General features: G+C 40.1%; 1 protein-coding gene across 1 annotated transcript in view; it reads right to left on the bottom strand.

Annotated features, from left to right (window-relative positions):
• uraha (urate (5-hydroxyiso-) hydrolase a) overlaps positions 1-19,581 on the bottom strand; it is a 51,985-nt gene that overhangs the window by 11,830 nt on the left and 20,574 nt on the right. The window lies entirely within an intron of this gene.

Below are 19,581 nucleotides of genomic sequence, written 5' to 3'. Positions count from 1 at the left end.
TCAGTGAAACTCTACCGTTTACTGAGTTTCTCCACTTGTTCATCATTTGTTACTTATGTCATTCACTAGCCCCCCTTTATCTTATCTGGTAGGACTTTGCATAATGTTCTAGTCTTTGGACATTTTACTACTGAACAGATGGAAAGAACAGAAATCTTTCACTAAAACAGAAGAACAGGATTTTCCATTTAACAATTTAAGTTCATAGACTATAATTAAAATAAAAATCAAAAATCTTCCACTACATAGGTTATCTAAATTACACAGAGTTGCGTGTAGTATATTAGTTAACGTTCTGACATATCAGGATTTTGGGAAAATATTAGCCCTACTTAAAAATGTGTTTTTCTACTCTGTCTGATTTTACTTTTATTGTTTATTATTTTTATTTTAACACAACTGAATGCTATTTTTACATATTATCTGTTCTGTTGTCAGACATAAAGAAAGAGTTTAAAATAGCGACTAAACACGACCCAATAACACCTCGTGTTTAATCCAACCAGCTGTTACTTTATACTGCTAAAATCCTGATTTAAATGCGACATTGTCTGATACAATTTACATTGAAGAGCTGATACGAGGTGATTTCGGATTACCTGTGCGTCTCATGCAGGGTTGCTCTTCTCATCTGATTGTGTTTATGAGCGCTTTTAATTTTAAATTAAAATAGCTTTTTAGTTTAATTGTAGATCGCGTATAGCGCAGACAATTCAGCGCAAATTCAAAAATATCAGAGAATACTGTTACGCGTGCGCGCGCAAACCGCACCATAGGGAGAGAGAGAGCTCGTGCACAGAGAACTGGTGTGTGTCTGTGTGGGAAAACACTACTAACCTTTAAGTCGTGATACTCGATCAACAGTCTTTTCTGTCAGTAACATCTGTTGACTGTTAACTTTTACGTGAAAAGACAAGTACACGGAGGAACCCAGGTGGAAAACACCGCCAACTTTTAACTCCTTCACTCAGTGTCATGTAAGAGAGGCACGTCGAGGTTCCGCACGCAGCAGTGAGAAAGCGTGCACGCGAGCGAGAGAGAGAGAGGCGCTGCTGAGCGCTTGCAAAAGCGAACGAAGCCGTTTTAAATAGTAAAATAAAATGTAAATGGTTATCATGAGAAATCTATTTGATTTGTGTTGATTTGTGCCTGTGTTGAGTCTGTGGCGGGTTGCCCGCTCCTTCTTCGCGTTCGCACGAGTCTCAAATCAAACAGTGATTGACAACTGGTCCAAAGGTGCGGTGGGTGTCTTGGTGTCTCTTTCCTCCTGTTTAAAAACGCGCAACTACTGTGCTCGCTTCGCGTTCGCGGGAGTCTCAAATCAAAAAGTGATTGACAGCTCTCTGGTCCAATGGTGCAGTGGACATTTTCAGGTTGACAGTAAATCTAGCTGGCCCAATGAGATTGGAGGGGGGGCACCAGGGGGGGCCAATCATATTCCAAGGGGGGGCGGTGCCACCCAATGCCCCCCCTCTAGACACGCCCCTGCCCAGGGGATTCGATGCTGACACTGCCGAGCCGAACGCTGCCCTCTCCCTCCTGGATGTGGAAAATCGGAGCTCTGGACAGGGGCGCACCTTTGGAGAGGCTCCGTGACAGATAAGATATGTAATGACCAGACTTCCACAATATGGTAACTTCACCTATATATATATATATATATATATATATATATATATATATATATATATATATATATATATATATATATATATATATATATATATATATATATACCAACACCCAATGGTACTCACGTCAGGCCCAGATTTCTTGCACCCTTTCTACCGTCACCACCAGACTACACGTTGCGTCGCTTTGGGGGACCCTGCAACGTCTCCTGATCTCCTCACTAGGTCGCAGAACAGCCTGTGTTAGCTAGGCACTTCATCCGCCGCACGGCTCCTTCCTCGATCTGGTATGGCCGACTTTAACCTTTAAAGGCTCCTGACAACGGACACGCAGCACTCCACTGCAATACAATCATGTGAATACCCTCACTCTAAAAGTCCAAACTCACCCACAGCACACTTTAGTGAACAACAAGGTCAGGTTAAGATCGTCGGGAGTTGGCCGGGAAGTCTGTAGGGCGTTTCCCAGATGATGGTCCAAGATGGGAAAATGTAGCTATTTCAATGAACCCTTTCTCTGCTGATGCTATACTCCCGGCTCGCCCACCACTCGACTTCGCGATGGGGCCGCTACTTTCCAAGATTTTAAGACTCACACTGCACGTTAAGTATTTGGTAGGAAATCCTGTGTGTGTGTGTGTGTGTGTGTGTGTGTGTGTGTGTGTGTGTGTGTGTGTGTGTGTGTGTGTGTGTGTGTGTGTGTGTGTGTGTGTGTGTGTGTGATTCGGCTCACCTGTGTGTTGATTGTGTCGCTCCAGCTGATCATCATTGCATCTCCTCCATAAATACTCACATGACTCTCTGTTTCCTGCCAGATTCTCACTCTTTGTTTGGTTCCTGTGTCCCGTGGATCGTCGTGTCTCTCAGTGTGGATTACGTGTCTTCTGTTGGATTACGTGTCTTCTGTTGGATTGTTTATTGTCATCTTCGTGTGGATGTTCCTGTGTACAGTTTGGATCTTTACCACTGCTCACCACTCCACCAAAGCCGCACTCAATAAACATCGCCACCAACTTACCACTGTAGTCCTCGCCACCATTGCCAACAACACCGGACATTTCCTGTCTCATCATTTAATCTGTCATCTCTCTCTTTGTTTATTTTAATAAACATTGTTGTTTTCACCTGCATTTGCTTCCGCACAGTTCATGTCATTACAATATCATTTATTTTCATTTACTTCCCATCTATACATTAATGCTGTGGTTTGAGCGATATGAAGTACTTTTATACCCGTTTACAACTCAATTCCTCAACTACACCATTAGCTTGCCTGAAAAATATCAAGTTTTTATGAACAATTCCCATAAATGATCTAAATTTGATTTAAATTGTTTTTAGATATTGATCTAGATGTTATGCGTTGAATTCAGCCAGTTGGTGTTTATAAAAAAACATAAAAGAATTACAGTTGAGGAAATAAATCACTTCGAACAGCAGAAGCCCATAGAGACCCATTCATTTTACTGGATGTGGCTAACTGCTCAACATCACTACTTTATTGATACATTTTGTGAATTTATGTTTATATAAACATTAGAAAGGACATAAAAAATATTATTTCAAATAGTATAATTTTTTGTAGTTTGATGCATTTTGAAATGTCTGTTTTTACAAATGCACAGAAATTTGACTGAAGTGTGTGTGTGTGTGTGTGTGTGTGTACCTGGTAATTATCACGTTGTGGGGACCAATTGTCCCCACAAAGATAGGAATACCAGTATTTTTGTGACCTTGTCAAAATGTCCCCATGAGGAAACAAGCTTATAAATCAAACAAAATGATGTTTCTTGAAAATGTGAAGTAGGAGAAGGGTTTCGGAATGGGGTAGGTAAGGGGAATAGAATATACAGTTTGTACGGTATAAAATGCATTACGTCTATGGAATGTCCCCACAAAACATGGAAACCAGAATGTGTGTGTGTATGTGTGTGCGGCTGTGCGCACACCTGTGTGAGTACTTTGCATCTTTGTTTTGCATCTGTGGCAGTTTTTTTGCCAAATTCTATAAGAAATACTCTCTGTGGCAGTCATACCTTTGTGTGTTTGTGATCAGAGCAGAATAACAGCGCCCCATACTGGTCTGGCATATATACTACACCGCTTTCAGTCGGTTTCAGTGGTTTCGTGTGTGTGCAGATATTTCTTGAGACAACGCCGTGTTTGTGTGGACAAAGCCTAAGTGACACTTTTTTTACACCTCTTTAGAACGACCGAATCAGGCCCAGGTTTTTTATATGAATCTTGACAGATAATCTGGAAAAGTCACAAAATCTTATTCCACTGAGATGAAGGGAACCATGTTTTTAAACTAAAGAAAAGTGGCTTGGGGGTAGAATTGACCACAATGATCACAAAGTAGATGAGGAAAACTAGTGTGTATTCAACATGCCGCCATTGTTGTTTGGAATGCATGGAATGGTGAGCTGTGATTGGCTGAGCAGATTTATTGCATTCTGCAGAGGACTGCCGTTTATTGCATTTTGTGAAAAAAGGGAGAAATGATGACAGAATAACACGGTGGATATCGGATTTATGCGTAAAATGAAGAATTTAGTTTTTAATACTGACCAGAATTTGGCGATAACTAATAAAAAAAATGGCGTTTATTGTGTTTTGGAACCAGACTCTTCAAAAATAAAAATATCCTTTTACTGTACTAATGTTTCTACATCGTTTCAAAAGATAAAAGGTTGCAGTTTGACAATACGTTGTAAATGAAAAAAGACATTTTGGAGAGGCAGCAAATATTGGTGTCAAAGGATAGTAGCATCTAGATCAAAACTAAAGTTCACAATGTTGTTTTTATTAGAGATGAAATATCAGATACAGACTAAGAAAAATTGAGTGTAACCATAGTTTTAATTCGTTAACACAAGAGGAGAGTGAGGATTTTAAGTGAATGGAATGTGGTTGACAAGCAGTATATAACTGAATATAATCAGTATAACCTTGTCGACGTATGATGTTGCCAAGCGGTTGAATATACAGAATGAATAGTAGTGGGCAAAGAACAGAGCCCTGTGGGACACCTTTTTTAAGCAAGACAGTAGAAGATTTGGAATTGTGTAAGGAGATGTGATATTGCCTGCCTGTGAGATAGGAGGAAAACCATTATAGTGCAGAGCCTGATATGCCAAACTCCGCTAAGCAGGAAAGTAATATTTTATGACAGACAGTATCAAAGGCAGAGCTGAAGTTTAATAACAGAGGTATAGAGAGACTACCTGAGTCCCCAAAGAGTAAAAGATCATTAACAACCTTTACTAGTGGCAGAACCCAGACTAAAATATATCGAAGAGACTGCTACCAGCTAGGAATAACTGTAGCTGAGAGGCCACAGCCTTTTTCATGATCTTCGATACAAATGGCAAATTGTAAATAGGGCGGTAGTTAGATAAGTCTGCTGGGTCCAGATTAGTCTTTTTAAGTATGGGAGTAACAGCAGCATTCTTAAGTGACACATGTGCAGTATAAGTGATACATTACATATTAATAAGGTGGGAGATGGGGACAGAAAGAAGTGACATCTATGTTAAGAAAGTCAAGGGCCGACTTTTTTCTGAGCATAATAAGTAAAGCAGGGGGCAATTCGAAGTTGATTTGGGATCAGTTAAAAAAACTGATGGGGCAGGAACACAAAGAAAGAAAACCTGTCGAACTCTTATTAGATGGAAAACACTAATAACCATCACTTAAACCATCAAAAGCTAAAGATGTGTTTGGAATGGATACCACAATGCTGAAAGATCTAGGTTCATCATTAGTTACCCCATCACTAAAATTATAAATCAGTCTATCTCCAAGGGGGAATTTCCAAATGTATGGAAGTCAGCCATTGTTTCCCCAATATTTAAATCTGGAGACAGACAAATCATTTGCAATTACAGACCAATTAGTATTTTACCAGTTATGTCAAAGGTTTTGGAAAAATGGGTATCTCAACATATTAGAGATCACCTGAACAATACTATCTTTTCCCTCCATCCTTTACAATTTGGATTTAGGCCAAATCATTCGACCAAGACAGCTAACTGCTTTTTCATTGAAAATCTTAAATCAATGGTTGACAAAAATAGCGTTGTTGGAGCCATCTTTTTAGATCTCAGGAAAGCTTTTGACACTGTAAATCATAACATTTTACTCTCCAAACTTTCTCAATTAAATTTTTCAGATAATGCTCTTAAATGGGTATCATCTTATCTTTATCACCAATCACAAACTGTCCGTATTGGTAGCTATCAGTCTGATTCTCTTCAATTGTCCACTGGAGTGCCCCAAGGGTCAATCCTGGGCCCTATTCTGTTCTGCATATAAATTAATGATCTACCACGTGTGTGCCCAGAAGTAAATATTCAAATATATGCAGACGACACAGTTCTATACATACATGGACAATCAAAAATAGAAGTGGCAACTAAACTTACAAACGCTATGGTAAAGATCAGCGAATGGCTAAACCAGCATAGTCTACAGCTAAATGTCTCTAAGACAGTTGGTATGTTCTTTACTAAAACTGCCAACTCCACAACAAATTCGGACATTGTAATATCTGGTGAAAAACTTCAAATAGTTACAGAATTTAAGTATCTCTCTATTCTTATAGACTCATGAAAACAGTAAGGAAAGTAAAAATGTATTTATCAAATTTTCAATTTATCAGAAATTCAATGTCCACCCAAGCAGCCAAAATGTTTATGCATTCCTTGATTTTTTCGCATATGACTTACTGCCTCACCAATTGGTCCCTGGCCAACCATACTACTTTGAAACCAATACAGTCCCTATATAAACAAACACTTAAAGTTCTGGATAAGAAACCATGTCATTTTCATCACTGCAAAATTCTGTTAAAATATGGCCTGGCTCCTCTTTCTTGGGTTTGCGGTCCAATACCAGTAATCTCACTAGAGGAACATCCAGAGGAGACTGTGTCATTCCATTTAGGAAAACAACGTTTAGTTAGTCAGCCTTTTCTATTAAAGCTTCAAAGGAATGGAACAACATTGAATTAATGTTTTGTTGCATGTTTGTTTTGGTACCTTTACTTGCTGCTATAGCAAATGTAATGTTTATTGTACTTTAGTCATGTAATTATTAACGTATTTTACTTATTACTTATTAACTGTTTTCAGGGTGCCTATTGTACATCTGGCCTAGGACTACAGATGAAAACTAGCCTTTCGGCTAACTCTGGCATATTTTACAGCTAAGCTGTTATGTTAAAATGCATTGTCCTTGCATAAATAAATAAATTAAATTAAATTAGAAATGGTTGATGTACAGTTTTTCAGCAGGAAAGTAGGTGCAAGATTAATAGTGCATGATGATGAGTTAGATTTTTGTATTAACTCTGTAATTAATGAGGAATTGGTTAAGGCTAGGGTTGTCATAGAATTAATAGATTGAGGTTCTATATGCTCATTGGTAATTGGTCCCTCACCAAATACAGAGTATCTAACCCTGGAAATGGTTCAGAAATGTGCAGCACATATCAATGGATTCAGAGTCACTAAGGCTGTGCTTTGGTCCTTGAGTCATTTTGGGCCTGTTGCTCGCTTTGTTAATGATGCTGAAGATGTGGGAAGAGCGGGTTGTATTTAAGGCCAGTTTATATTGCTGAAGGCATTCAGCCAACATACGAAAAAGACAGTTAAACTGGTTTTCCTAAAGTGACGTTCTTGTTGTCTACATTTTACCTTCAAACCTCAAAGCTCATCATTGAACCACGGGGAGGAATGGGACATAGGGACACACCTAATCTTAGTTGGGGCAAATTCATCCAACAATTTTTCAACAGAACAGCAATACTTGTCGTAAATCATAGATGGGCAGGTTAAATTTAGCATATCAGAAATAGCAAAGGAGGCAATAGAAACACAAAAGGAGCTGGTGTCAACAGCATTTAAATGATGATGACCTATGTGTCATGATCCTGTCTTCAGGTCACAGTTTTCTAGTCATAGAGTCAGGATCAGGGCCACCTTAACCTAATGTGAGGCCCTGGGGCTGAGAGGTTTTGGAGGCCCCCCATCCCCTCAATTTATAGTCTCATTTAAAAAAAAAGTGTAATATCTAGGTAATCTTCATCACAAAATGCATTAGTTTCTTTCAATACATACAACAGTGAGTTTTCCCTCTTTGACCCAGAAAACACCATAATATCATTATTAACATATCACTGAGCCCACTTGAGCATAAACACAAGACACTTTATTTAACAACCACACACAGCAACTTGTGGTGAAAATAAAACCAAAATGTATGAGAGTATATGTTTATATATCTTTATGTTTATTATAGTTTTTGAAATATACAAATTTGCAGAAAATTGCACACTAACTAAATGCTCACCACAGTTTTAAAAATATAGTAAGTTAAAGTTAGTTTGAAAGTGAAAATGCATTAATGTTATCAAAAGATAAGTCTTTATAGACAGAATCTTGTTTTTTAATCAGTTATTTATTTTGTAGGCCATTGAAGATATAGTATGCATTGTATTTAGTATTTAAGCATACTATGTAAAACGAACACGTATGAATATGCACAAAACAGACAGGGAACATACCTGTATATAAGATCTTTAGATACGGAGATTATAAATATGAATGGTGCGTTCAGGGGATGATCATTTGAGATGGTCTTGTCGCGCTTTGACTTGCACATTTACTGTTGCGTCGTCTTTCTAAACCAACAGATGTGTGTACTGTGAGCTTACATCGCGTCAAACTACATTGCTCCAGCTGCGCACGCGTCACTGATATAAACGCGAGTAAACTTAAACTTTACAACGAACAGCATTAATATGTTCGGGAACTCCTTTCTTTATTTGGCGGCACAATATCTTGCGCAGAGTTGGAGAGGCTTCTGCATGCCAGAGACTCAGCTGCACGAGCACAGAGAGAGCGAGCGCGCGCGCGAAAGAGAGAGAGAGACCTGCACCTCACTAGTGCTTATTATGAAATTTTAGAAATTACTCTTTCATTTGATGGTGGATTATTTCCCGTTTTTCTGTCACACTCAGTCTAACATGCAGGAATGCCAAGTTGACAACGCGCACTTAATTACATTACGTGGAATAGAAAAATCTGTTACGTCTGATATTTTATTTCACGGTAAGTTACCACGGACCAATCAGCAGCCATGTAACGTGCAGTTAGAGTGATTGACAGATAACCTGACAAGTTACAATATGAACGTGAACTTGGGAGGCCCCTGAACTTGGGAGGCCCCTGGGCTTCAGCCCAGGTAAGCCCATGCATTAAGGCGGCCTTGGACAGGATCATGGCAGCCCCATGTTTTGTGTGAGAGCACTGGCTTTGTTTTTCCTAGCCATGTGCTTTCTGTCTCCAGTCAAGTAGTGATGGGGAAATGAAGCATCGAATCAAGCACCGATTCTTCCCTTACTGTTTCGAACCAGGGCGTAGCCAGTAATGGGCCAGGGCGGCACTGGCCCGCCCACATAACTCCCTGGCCCGCCCAGGCAAGTTTAATCAAAATACATTTTATTTTTATTTTTATTATTCAAATGTATTTAAGAAAATATATTAATATAAACCTGATTTATTGTTGACTGGTGTGTGTTTAATTTGCTTTCTAAATAAAATTGAATTGTTAAAGCAAGTTGTAGGAAGCCTCCGGAACGTAATTGGTTGCTTGGTTGCTAGGGGTTCTGACCGGTAGACTCTGTGGGTGGAGCGGCGGGCTCTGGCAGCCAGCCAGCTAACTTTGCTAACTGCTTTTTTTAGCTTTGCCACAATAATGGCTAAAGTTTCTTTAATGTGTTATTTAAAAAAGCAAGAGTTGAGGAAGACGATACGCCACTGCCTCCATCTGCCGAGTCCTACCAGCTCAGTTCTTCAGACTCATCAACCCACAAGGCGGCTAGTCAGGCGCTGGTGGCGCCGGTTGCCGCTTTCTCCCTGGAGGCAGTTCCAGTGCGCTCTCCCGGTCAGCCTGACACAGGTTGTCCCGCCGATCTAACAGCAATTGATGAACCACGTACAACCCAATTTGAATCCATGAGTACTACCCGCCTCAAAAACCTGTGCCTTTTGTTTTTTGAAAAATAACTCTGTGACTCTTTGGACTATAATTAGATCATTTCTGTTTTCAACAATAAACCCAAGGGCTTGCGTCTTGTTTTGTAGAATGAAAACAACAAAGGTAGGCCTGTTGTTTAACTAATTTCCTTAATTTTCGCTCGTGAAGTGATTTAACCAAGTGGTGTGTTGTGTATAGATGTATGCCTTATAGGTTAACTTTGTTTAATTTAAACGAGTTGCTATTATTTATTGGCACAAAAGCTTAATTTCCACCAGGGTGATTGCACTCTATATGGTTGATTTAATATAAATTAGGTAGTGTGTTGTTATTTATTTCAGACGTGCTCTGCTGAGAGTTTTCATTATTTAAATTTCCTGTTACTTTTAGCCTACTTTATTTCAGGTAAACTGTTTTTGCACTACTAACTAGCCTGAATAAAACTGCCTGGCCTGGTTTGTCCAGCCTTTATTGAGCTCTGTGTTGGTTGAACATTTTTAGACAGTGTTTTATTATTGCCTTCGCCGAAAATTGCAAAGTAAAGATGTCACAGTTTTTTCAGATTGTCTATTCTTTTTTTCTACTCTAAGGTTTAATTATTATTTAAGTCATTTTATTCTAGGATAAACTATTGGCCCACTCACTTTTGGCCCGGCCCACCCAAAATACAATTTCTGCCTATGCCCGTTTCGAACCATGATTGGATGCCTCAACGTGGGTGTCGAAAACAGCGCCATTTTTGATTAATAAAACATATTGTTGCAGTGAAGCAACAAGCTGATGAAATTCAGATGAATATTAATATTATGTGTTCAAATAAAGCTTAGACAACATGTGTGTGAATGTAATAAATGTATTTACTCATTCAAGTGTGGCAAATATTTCAGAATTAATTAATATTAAGTTAATATTCATATGATTTAATACTGTATTTTATTGAATAATGTTCACACACACAATTATATGTACATACAATACTATCTATTCAGTATTATGTGCGACTAAAATGTGAATAATGCAAATAAATGCTAAAAAACCTCTGGGGTTCGAACGTTCTGACACGCAAAACGAAGCTTGCACGTGACTGAGCAGAAAGTGAAGCTTCGTTTGTCACTGGTCACGTGATTTCTACGTTAACAACACAAGCTTTGAATCAATGCTTCATCTGGCACGCCCACTTTTGCTCGGCACAAGCTCCGAAGCCTCACTTCAAATGTAACATCACTACAGTCAAGTTTATGATCTAGTTTAGTGTTTAGTCTGTCATTTGTCATATCTTGTTTTTGCCCCCTTGTGGGTTTTGTTTTCCAGTTTTATTTAATAAAGTTATCCTTGTTCCCTTATTCTGTCTGCGCTTGGGTTCTGTCTCCTGGCAATTCTGACAGAACGATCAAGCCATTTAGAACCCAGCAGACAGTCCCATAATGTGGCGTGCCCAGGACCCTGAATGGTGGGATTCCATTACCTCCCAGACCCTCGCAGGCAGCAGCCCGTTTCCACCCCAGGGGAGGCTGTCCCTCCACGACTACGCCTTGGCTGTTGAGAGGAGCAAGGGGAATTATCCGGACCCCCTGGCTAGCAAATATCTAGTGGCCGGCCTCAACAATCCTCCACCGATTCCAGAGTGGGGAGATCTGGTTTCTTTGCCCTTTTGGGAGATGGTGGACCGCCTCGCGCAACGGTCCCGGGATGAGAAGGCGTCCCCCGAGTCCAAGTCCAGTCATCTGCCTTTTATTCCTGAGGGAGTCGGGGTTATGACACAGGAGGGCCCGGTGCTCTCAGTCTCGGCCCATGAGGACTCGGCTCAACTCGTAAGCCTGCGGGGGAAGCGTGAGCGCAGGATATCATGGGACTCTGTATCCGAGTGGTCCTCCTCGGAGCCTGCCACGCCCGTCACAGCGCCTCTCTGTTCTCCTCCACTCTCAGCTCCCGGGCCAAAGAAGAAGAAGAGGAGGAAGGGGATTTCCAGCCCTCAACCTCAGTCTCTGCTGGGTCTCATGGCACACCCCCAGCCTGCCACTGTCTTTGCGTCCCAGTCAGAGTGTGCGCAGCCGGAGCCAGCGCGGCCACAGCCGCCTGCACAATCATTACAGCCGGAGTTGGCGCTGGTGCAGACGGAACCTACGCAGTCACAGCCGGCATCTGCACAGTCACAGCCAGCACAACCAACGCAGTCGGTGCTGCCAGCACAGTCTCCTGAGCCTCCAGCTCTGCCACAGCCGCCTGCGCACCCACAGCCACCTGTGCTGCCAGCGCAACAACAGCACCCTGATCACCTCCGTGACTCAGTCTTGTCTGTTTTGTCCCCTGTTACTCCTCCTCCTGTCCTGCCTACTCCTTCAGCCCCTCGTGTACCCACTGCTAGGTCTGTTCCCCCAGAACCCCCCGTAAGACCTGCCCGGACCCCCCGGTCTAGACCCAGTCCCTCCCAGTCTGGACCACCCCTGATGAACTTTCTCGTTCCCCCACCCCCCCTCCCTTTAATGATGTTTTTGTTATTTCATCCCAACCCTGTCATTGTAAGTTGTTGTTTGCCGTTGTGTTTGTGCATTATGTTTTATTGGTTTCTCTCTGTTTCAGAGTATGTCCTGTCTCGTGTCTAGTGGGTCCCCCTGTGGGGGGTACTGTCATGATCCTGTCTTCAGGTCAAAGTTTTCTAGTCATAGTGACAGGATCATGGCAGCCCCATGTTTTGTGTGAGAGCACTGGCTTTGTTTTTCCTAGCCATGTGCTTTCTGTCTCGTCTCCTGACCCCGCCCCCTTGTTTCCCTGTAATTATCCCATTATTGTTTGATTCATGTCACCTGTTCCCCTCTTGATTTGCTCCCCTATTTAATACCCTTGTGTTTGCTGTCCTGTGCTCGATCGTCTATTTATATGGAGTTTGTGTTTTCCTGTCACATAGTCTAGTCAAGTGCTAAGTCAAGTCTTATTTTACGTTTATTGTCTTGTTCACTGTTTGTTTTCAGTCTAGTCCAGTCAAGATTATTATCTAGTTTAGTGTTTAGTCTGTCATTTGTCATATCTTGTCTTTACCCCCTCATGGGTTTTGTTTTCCAGTTTTATTTAATAAAGTTATCCTTGTTCCCTTATTCTGTCTGCGCTTGGGTTCTGTCTCCTGGCAATTCCTGACACTATGGTTCGATTTTTGGTGGGGTTGACTGGACAGATAGATGTAGAATCAAAGTCTATGGTCAGAAATCGGGGTAGCTAACTTGTCAACAGAGATATTATTCAATCCAGATGTACAAACCAGATCAAGCGTGTGACCATGAGTATGAGTTGAAATATTAACATGTGTGGTTCTGACATATGTCAATATCCAATTGGGGTAGGCAGATTCAGATGGATAAATCATCTGGCACCTGCCAGGTCTCTGTAAGAAATAACATATCAAATTTGCTATTAGCTCATTCATATAGGTGCCTTTGAAACTTTTTCCTCCTAATAAAATTATTTTTTTCTTCTAGGAGTTTCTAGGGAGCCAGATGACATTGGCTTAACTTAGAACTTTCTTCTATACGTTAAATTAATACTCCGCTCGCTAGTACGGTTTAATTTTAGGTGCTGTACTATCCTACTTTTGTTGTCCCCTGATGTTTCTGTGTTTTTTCTGCTTTTATTAAAGGTAGGGTAACACATTTGATCCTGAAACATTTTTTGTTATGCTGGTTAAAAGTCTCCTCACATCCTGATAGCAATCACTATGTTAAGTTTAAGTTAAGAAATTTATGTCATCTGTGAAAGGCGTAGGACCAAAAAATGTTCAACAAATTATAGATCTCGGTCCGAACGGACGTTGCCTTTTTTGTCCCTCATCCGTAAGCGTAATTTAAATTCCCACCATGCAGCTAGTCCACGCAGACACCATATGTCATCGGCACGTTCACGTGTGCTCATCTCCTGTCTGTAAACCAACCTGATCTCACGAATTTCCGTGGCATAGTCACGGAATTTTGTGCTAATTTTTCCGTGGCATTCTCACGGATCTCCGCATTTTTCCGTGGCCCTGCTACGGACTGTCTTTTTCCGTGGCATTCTCACAGATTGGTTACTCAACTGTTTTGTCCTATTTTCTTACCATTTTCGCTTCGGTTTAGGGTTAGATTTACATGAAATGACATCCCTACCCAAACCCAACTCCAACCCCAACGCCAGGCGACAATTGTTTAAAGTTTAGAAAATATAAAAGAATATATCAGAAAAAATTATATAAACCAATAGTTAAAGTGACATACTAATGCAAACACCAAATCTAACCCTAAATCGAAGCGAAAATGGTTTGAAAATAGGAAAAAGCAGTTGAGAACCAATCCGTGAGAATGCCACGGAAAAAGACAGTCTGTAGCAGGGCCACGGAAAAATGCGGAGATCCGTGAGAATGCCACGGAAAAATGAGCACAAAATTCCGTGACTATCCCACGGAACTTTGTGAGATCATGTTGCTGTAAACAGGTGCTGAGTCCCAATTCGCCTACTTATACTACGGCCTTAAAGTATGTACTGTTTTTGTGAGGAAAATGTACATACCTTTGAGTGTGTAGCAAAAGAGTATGCACGTTCTGGGACATTCTTCGATGACGTCCTGCAGAGTGAGCGAAAACGTGGTTTCCTAGTTACGCACACCACAACTGTTAACAACATTTCATTCATTCTTTTAACTTATGTCCAGTATAATTTTATTTACTATTCCCATCTTTTTTTTCTCATCATTTTTTTATAATACATTTTACAATGTGTTCTACCAAGTTGAGGAGTGAAGCAGAGTGTTTTGGGACGTACCAAGTCTAGTTTTGAATACTATTTAGAATGGATAGTATGCAAATTGGGACTCAGCAAGGCAGAATGGCAAACTTTTCTGCTGAATTGACAACCTGCACAGGAGCCACAAAACGAAAGACATGTTTTATAACAACAACAGCAAAAACTGCCTGGATCAGCAAAGAGCAAAAACCCAAATGAACATTGGTAACTTTACTGCTTTACCACGAGATGCAAACAGCTGCAGGAGGCAAAGGGTCTGAAAGGGTCGTTGCACTGTTTATTTTGGTAAGGTAGATACGCGATATGTTTGTATTGAGATGGATTCAGATATTCTACTTTGATGAAACATTGTGTTGCTTGTGAAATTTGTGTTCGTTTACGGATTAGCGTAACGATATAGTTACTACGTCTATACAACCGAAAGTGTGCTTAAACTAATTCTCATCTAAAAACTTTGTTTATTTTTTGTTATTCACTTTGTACTGCAAAGTTTTCTCACTGGTGAATGAGACATGAGATGTGACTGTCTGATCTGTGTGTGTTCATGTGTTTTGAAAGAGGCGTGACTTTGGATGGCGATTTGACTGGAGGTAGGGATTGTGATTTCATGTAGGGGTGCTGTGCGCCCCATTGAAGACCACTCTTGCCACTGCGTTCTGAATCATCCAGCCAGTAGCGCATTGCAGTAGTCCAGTCTGGACAAGAGCTTGGACTAGGAGCTGGTGCCATGCTCATTTAGGAAAGGTCTAATTTTCCTAATATTGTATAGAATGAATCTACAAGAGCGGGCGGTGCTGGCAACATGGGCCGTGAAGCTAAGTTGATCATCAATGACCACTCCCAGGTTTCTGGCTGTGCAGGAAGAAAGAGGAGAGCTGGTCGAACACCACATGTTCAAGAGACTTGGCAGTGAAGGGAAGAAGAGAAATGGGTCTGTAGTTCTCTAGCATAGCAGGATTGAGTGTCGTTTTCTTCAGTAGAGGGTTATCCGAGCCTCTTTAAATGCTGGGGGGAAGGTACCAGTGGAAAGAGATGAATTGATAATGGAGGTGAGAGCATAGATAACCTACGGAGAGATGGCTTGAAGGAGATGGGTGGGTATGGGATCTAATGGGCAGGTAGTCGGAAGGTTAGAAGCAAATACCTTGGAAACATCCGCTTCAGATAGGAGAGAGAAGGAGGGAAGCAAGCATGCCTCAGAGGTTTGAGCATGCGCAAGAAGCGGCGGCTCTGAGAACTGACTGCTGATAGTTTTCATTTTCTTCACAAAGACATAGGCAAAATCGTCAGCCATTAAGTCAGATAAAGGTGTGTGGGGGGCCAGGCGGACAACGAAGAGTAATGAAGGTCTTGAGAAGATGTGAGAGTCAGGTGAGTTGTTGATCTTTGTTTGATAGTATTTAGTGTCTTTAGTGTCCACCCTTACTTTCCTTTAGTATTTTAGAATCATTTAGTAGTGTTTTTAATTATTCTTGTTTAGCTTTTGTTAATAAATTCCATGTTATTACAAATGTGTCTTACTTGTATTGATAATACCGTTTAAGGTTGTACAAGTTAGGCAGAATCTCACAAAATCTTTTAGATAAATTAAATGACAGACTCCCACCAATGTACACATTTCCTTATTTGGTTTAGGGAGAACTAGGAAGTCTGGCTGGCATTTTTTAACCAAATTCAACACTACGGAACATGTAAACGGACAAAAGACAAGGCTGCGATGTCCGTTTGGGGTTTTGGAAGTTTTTCAAAAAAAAAAAAAAAAAAAATTGTTGGAAAATGTACAAATAATGGGTCCGTGGACATGAGGGGGGGGGGGGAGGGGTTGTAGGGGTGCTGTGCGCCCCATTGAAGACCACTCTTGCCACTGCGTTCTGAATCATCCAGCCAGTAGCGCATTGCAGTAGTCCAGTCTGGACAAGAGCTTGGACTAGGAGCTGGTGCCATGCTCATTTAGGAAAGGTCTAATTTTCCTAATATTGTATAGAATGAATCTACAAGAGCGGGCGGTGCTGGCAACATGGGCCGTGAAGCTAAGTTGATCATCAATGACCACTCCCAGGTTTCTGGCTGTGCAGGAAGAAAGAGGAGAGCTGGTCGAACACCACATGTTCAAGAGACTTGGCAGTGAAGGGAAGAAGAGAAATGGGTCTGTAGTTCTCTAGCATAGCAGGATTGAGTGTCGTTTTCTTCAGTAGCGGGGTTATCCGAGCCTCTTTAAATGCTGGGGGGAAGGTACCAGTGGAAAGAGATGAATTGATAATGGAGGTGAGAGCATAGATAACCTACGGAGAGATGGCTTGAAGGAGATGGGTGGGTATGGGATCTAATGGGCAGGTAGTCGGAAGGTTAGAAGCAAATACCTTGGAAACATCCGCTTCAGATAGGAGAGAGAAGGAGGGAAGCAAGCATTCCTCAGAGGTTTGAGCATGCGCAAGAAGCGGCGGCTCTGAGAACTGACTGCTGATAGTTTTCATTTTCTTCACAAAGACATAGGCAAAATCGTCAGCCATTAAGTCAGATAAAGGTGTGTGGGGGGGCCAGGCGGACAACGAAGAGTAATGAAGGTCTTGAGAAGATGTGAGAGTCAGGTGAGTTGTTGATCTTTGTTTGATAGTATTGGGTCTTAGCAGAGGAGACATCCGTGGAGAAGGAGGCAAGAAGAGACTGATACAGACAGAGGTCAGCAGGATCTTTCGATCTGCGCCACTTCCTCTCTGCAGCCCTGAGTCTGGACCGATATAGTGGATAAAATAGATGTGACTGAAATACAAATAAATGCATTTACATGAAGATGGTTATAAGGAGAATCAACGAAGGTGAAGTCTACAGAGTGAATTCATACAGTACAACTTTTATACAAACTTTTCTGCTTTGTGCAGTATAAACAGCCCACAGTAAAAATAATTCATCACCAAAAAGGATAAGGAATTCTTTAAGATAAAGTCATTTGAAAATAAGGGAAATTTCTTGAATCAAACCTCCCCAGACTATGTTGTGGCCCACCATCTAGTGGCAAAACTTTTTTTTGGCCTGATGCCAAACTTACTTGCCAACCCCTGGTTTACAGTGTGAAATGAAGTGAGGTTAGAATGATAATTACTCTATGCTTAGCGACAAACAGAAACTGAAGAGCATGTACCTCATATAATCAGCTGTGTGTAGAGTCACAGAAACTCCTCAAGCTGTGTAAAACTCCTGAATTGTAGTAAAAAAAAACATCCCAAGAGAAACTATCAAAAATGTATGTGGTGACCTGTTTTGTCACTGATGCAAAGCATAAGAAAATCAGTTATTTAAAATGATAGCACACTATTTTAGTTCAGCCAGTCTTACACAGCTTTATTAGTCCAATCATGAAGTGCACAGTGTGAAAAGTCAGATTATGAATACCCATCAGAGCCGATCCTGGCCTTCTGGGGGCCCTAAAAACCTTTGTGAGGGGGCCCTGCCATCGTGTTCATAAAAAAACATTAACTGTCTCTGCTTAAATGTAGCTATAAACAAAATGTTAACCAAAACACGTATTATCTTATACTGCCCTACAAAGGCTAAGTGTAGTATCTACGCAAACACTGAAACTGAGAAAAATGGCTTTAAAGTTTTTACACTAGCCAGCCAAACATGTTGTGGGTAGATTAGTGGTAATGCATTCATGTAATGCCTTGTTAGGAAGAAATTGGTAACACTTTATTTTAAGGTGTCCTTAATATAGAGTAATTACCTCATTAAGTACTTAGTAGTAGACTGTGTAATTACATGCAACTAGATGTACTTAATATGTAACTAAGTTATGGAACAGCATGTACTTACAGATTGTAATTATGCACATATAATAAGCTGCAACTGTTACACATATGTAACAGGTCGAGTCTGTTACAAAGCTAACTACTGGTGTAATAAAAGTTCTTATTACATATGTGTTACAATGTAATCATATTGAAAGTACTTTGTGTAGTACTATGTAACAATAAGTACCTACATATGTTACTAGTTACATAGTTCACAGTTTAATTACATGAATTCGCTTCTTAATTACATTTAAATTACATAATATTACACAGGGATAAGCTATGTAAAATAAAGTGTATCAAGAGTGTACTTAAGTGTACTTCATGTGTATCTACATACCTTATTCATCTGTAACGTATTTTGAATCAACTCACTAGTTCACAGTTTAATTACACAAATTAGCTTCTTAATTACATTTAAATTACATAATATTACACGGGGATAAGCTACGTAAAATAAAGTGTATCAAGAGTGTACTTAAGTGTACTTCATGTGTATCTACATACCTTATTCATCTGTAACGTAGTTTGAATCAACTCACTAGTTCACAGTTTAATTACACAAATTAGCTTCTTAATTACATTTAAATTACATAATATTACACAGGGATAAGCTACGTAAAATAAAGTGTATCAAGAGTGTACTTAAGTGTACTTCATGTGTATCTACATTCCTTATTCATCTGTAACGTAGTTTGAATCAACTCACTAGTTCACAGTTTAATTAAACAAATTAGCTTCTTAATTACATTTAAATTACATAATATTACACGGGGATAAGCTACGTAAAATAAAGTGTATCAAGAGTGTACTTAAGTGTACTTCATGTGTATCTACATACCTTATTCATCTGTAACATAGTTTGAATCAACTCACTAGTTCACAGTTTAATTACAAAAATTAGCTTCTTAATTACATTTAAATTACATAATATTACACGGGGATAAGCTACTTAAAATAAAGTGTATCTAGTGTGTACTTAAGTGTACTTTATGTGTATCTACATACCTTATTCATCTGTAACGTAGTTTGAATCAACTCACTAGTTCACAGTTTAAATACATGAATTAGCTTCTTAATTACATTTAAATTACATAATATTACACGGGGATAAGCTACTTAAAATAAAGTGTATAGTGTGTAGGCTACTTAAGTTTGAAACGACTTACTAGTTCACTGTTAATTACATGAATTAGCTTCTTAATTACATTTAAATTACATAATATTACACAGGGATAAGCTACGTAAAATAAAGTGTATCTAGAGTGTACTTAAGTGTACTTCATGTGTATCTAGCTACCTACATACCTTATTCATCTGTAACGTAGTTTGAATCAACTCACTAGTTCACAGTT

This window comes from Paramisgurnus dabryanus, chromosome 9 (genome assembly GCF_030506205.2).
Source record: "Paramisgurnus dabryanus chromosome 9, PD_genome_1.1, whole genome shotgun sequence".
NCBI classification, from domain to species: domain Eukaryota; kingdom Metazoa; phylum Chordata; class Actinopteri; order Cypriniformes; family Cobitidae; genus Paramisgurnus; species Paramisgurnus dabryanus.
The sequence above is the reverse complement of the archived record's forward strand: the minus strand, read 5'-3'. Positions and strand labels throughout refer to the sequence as shown.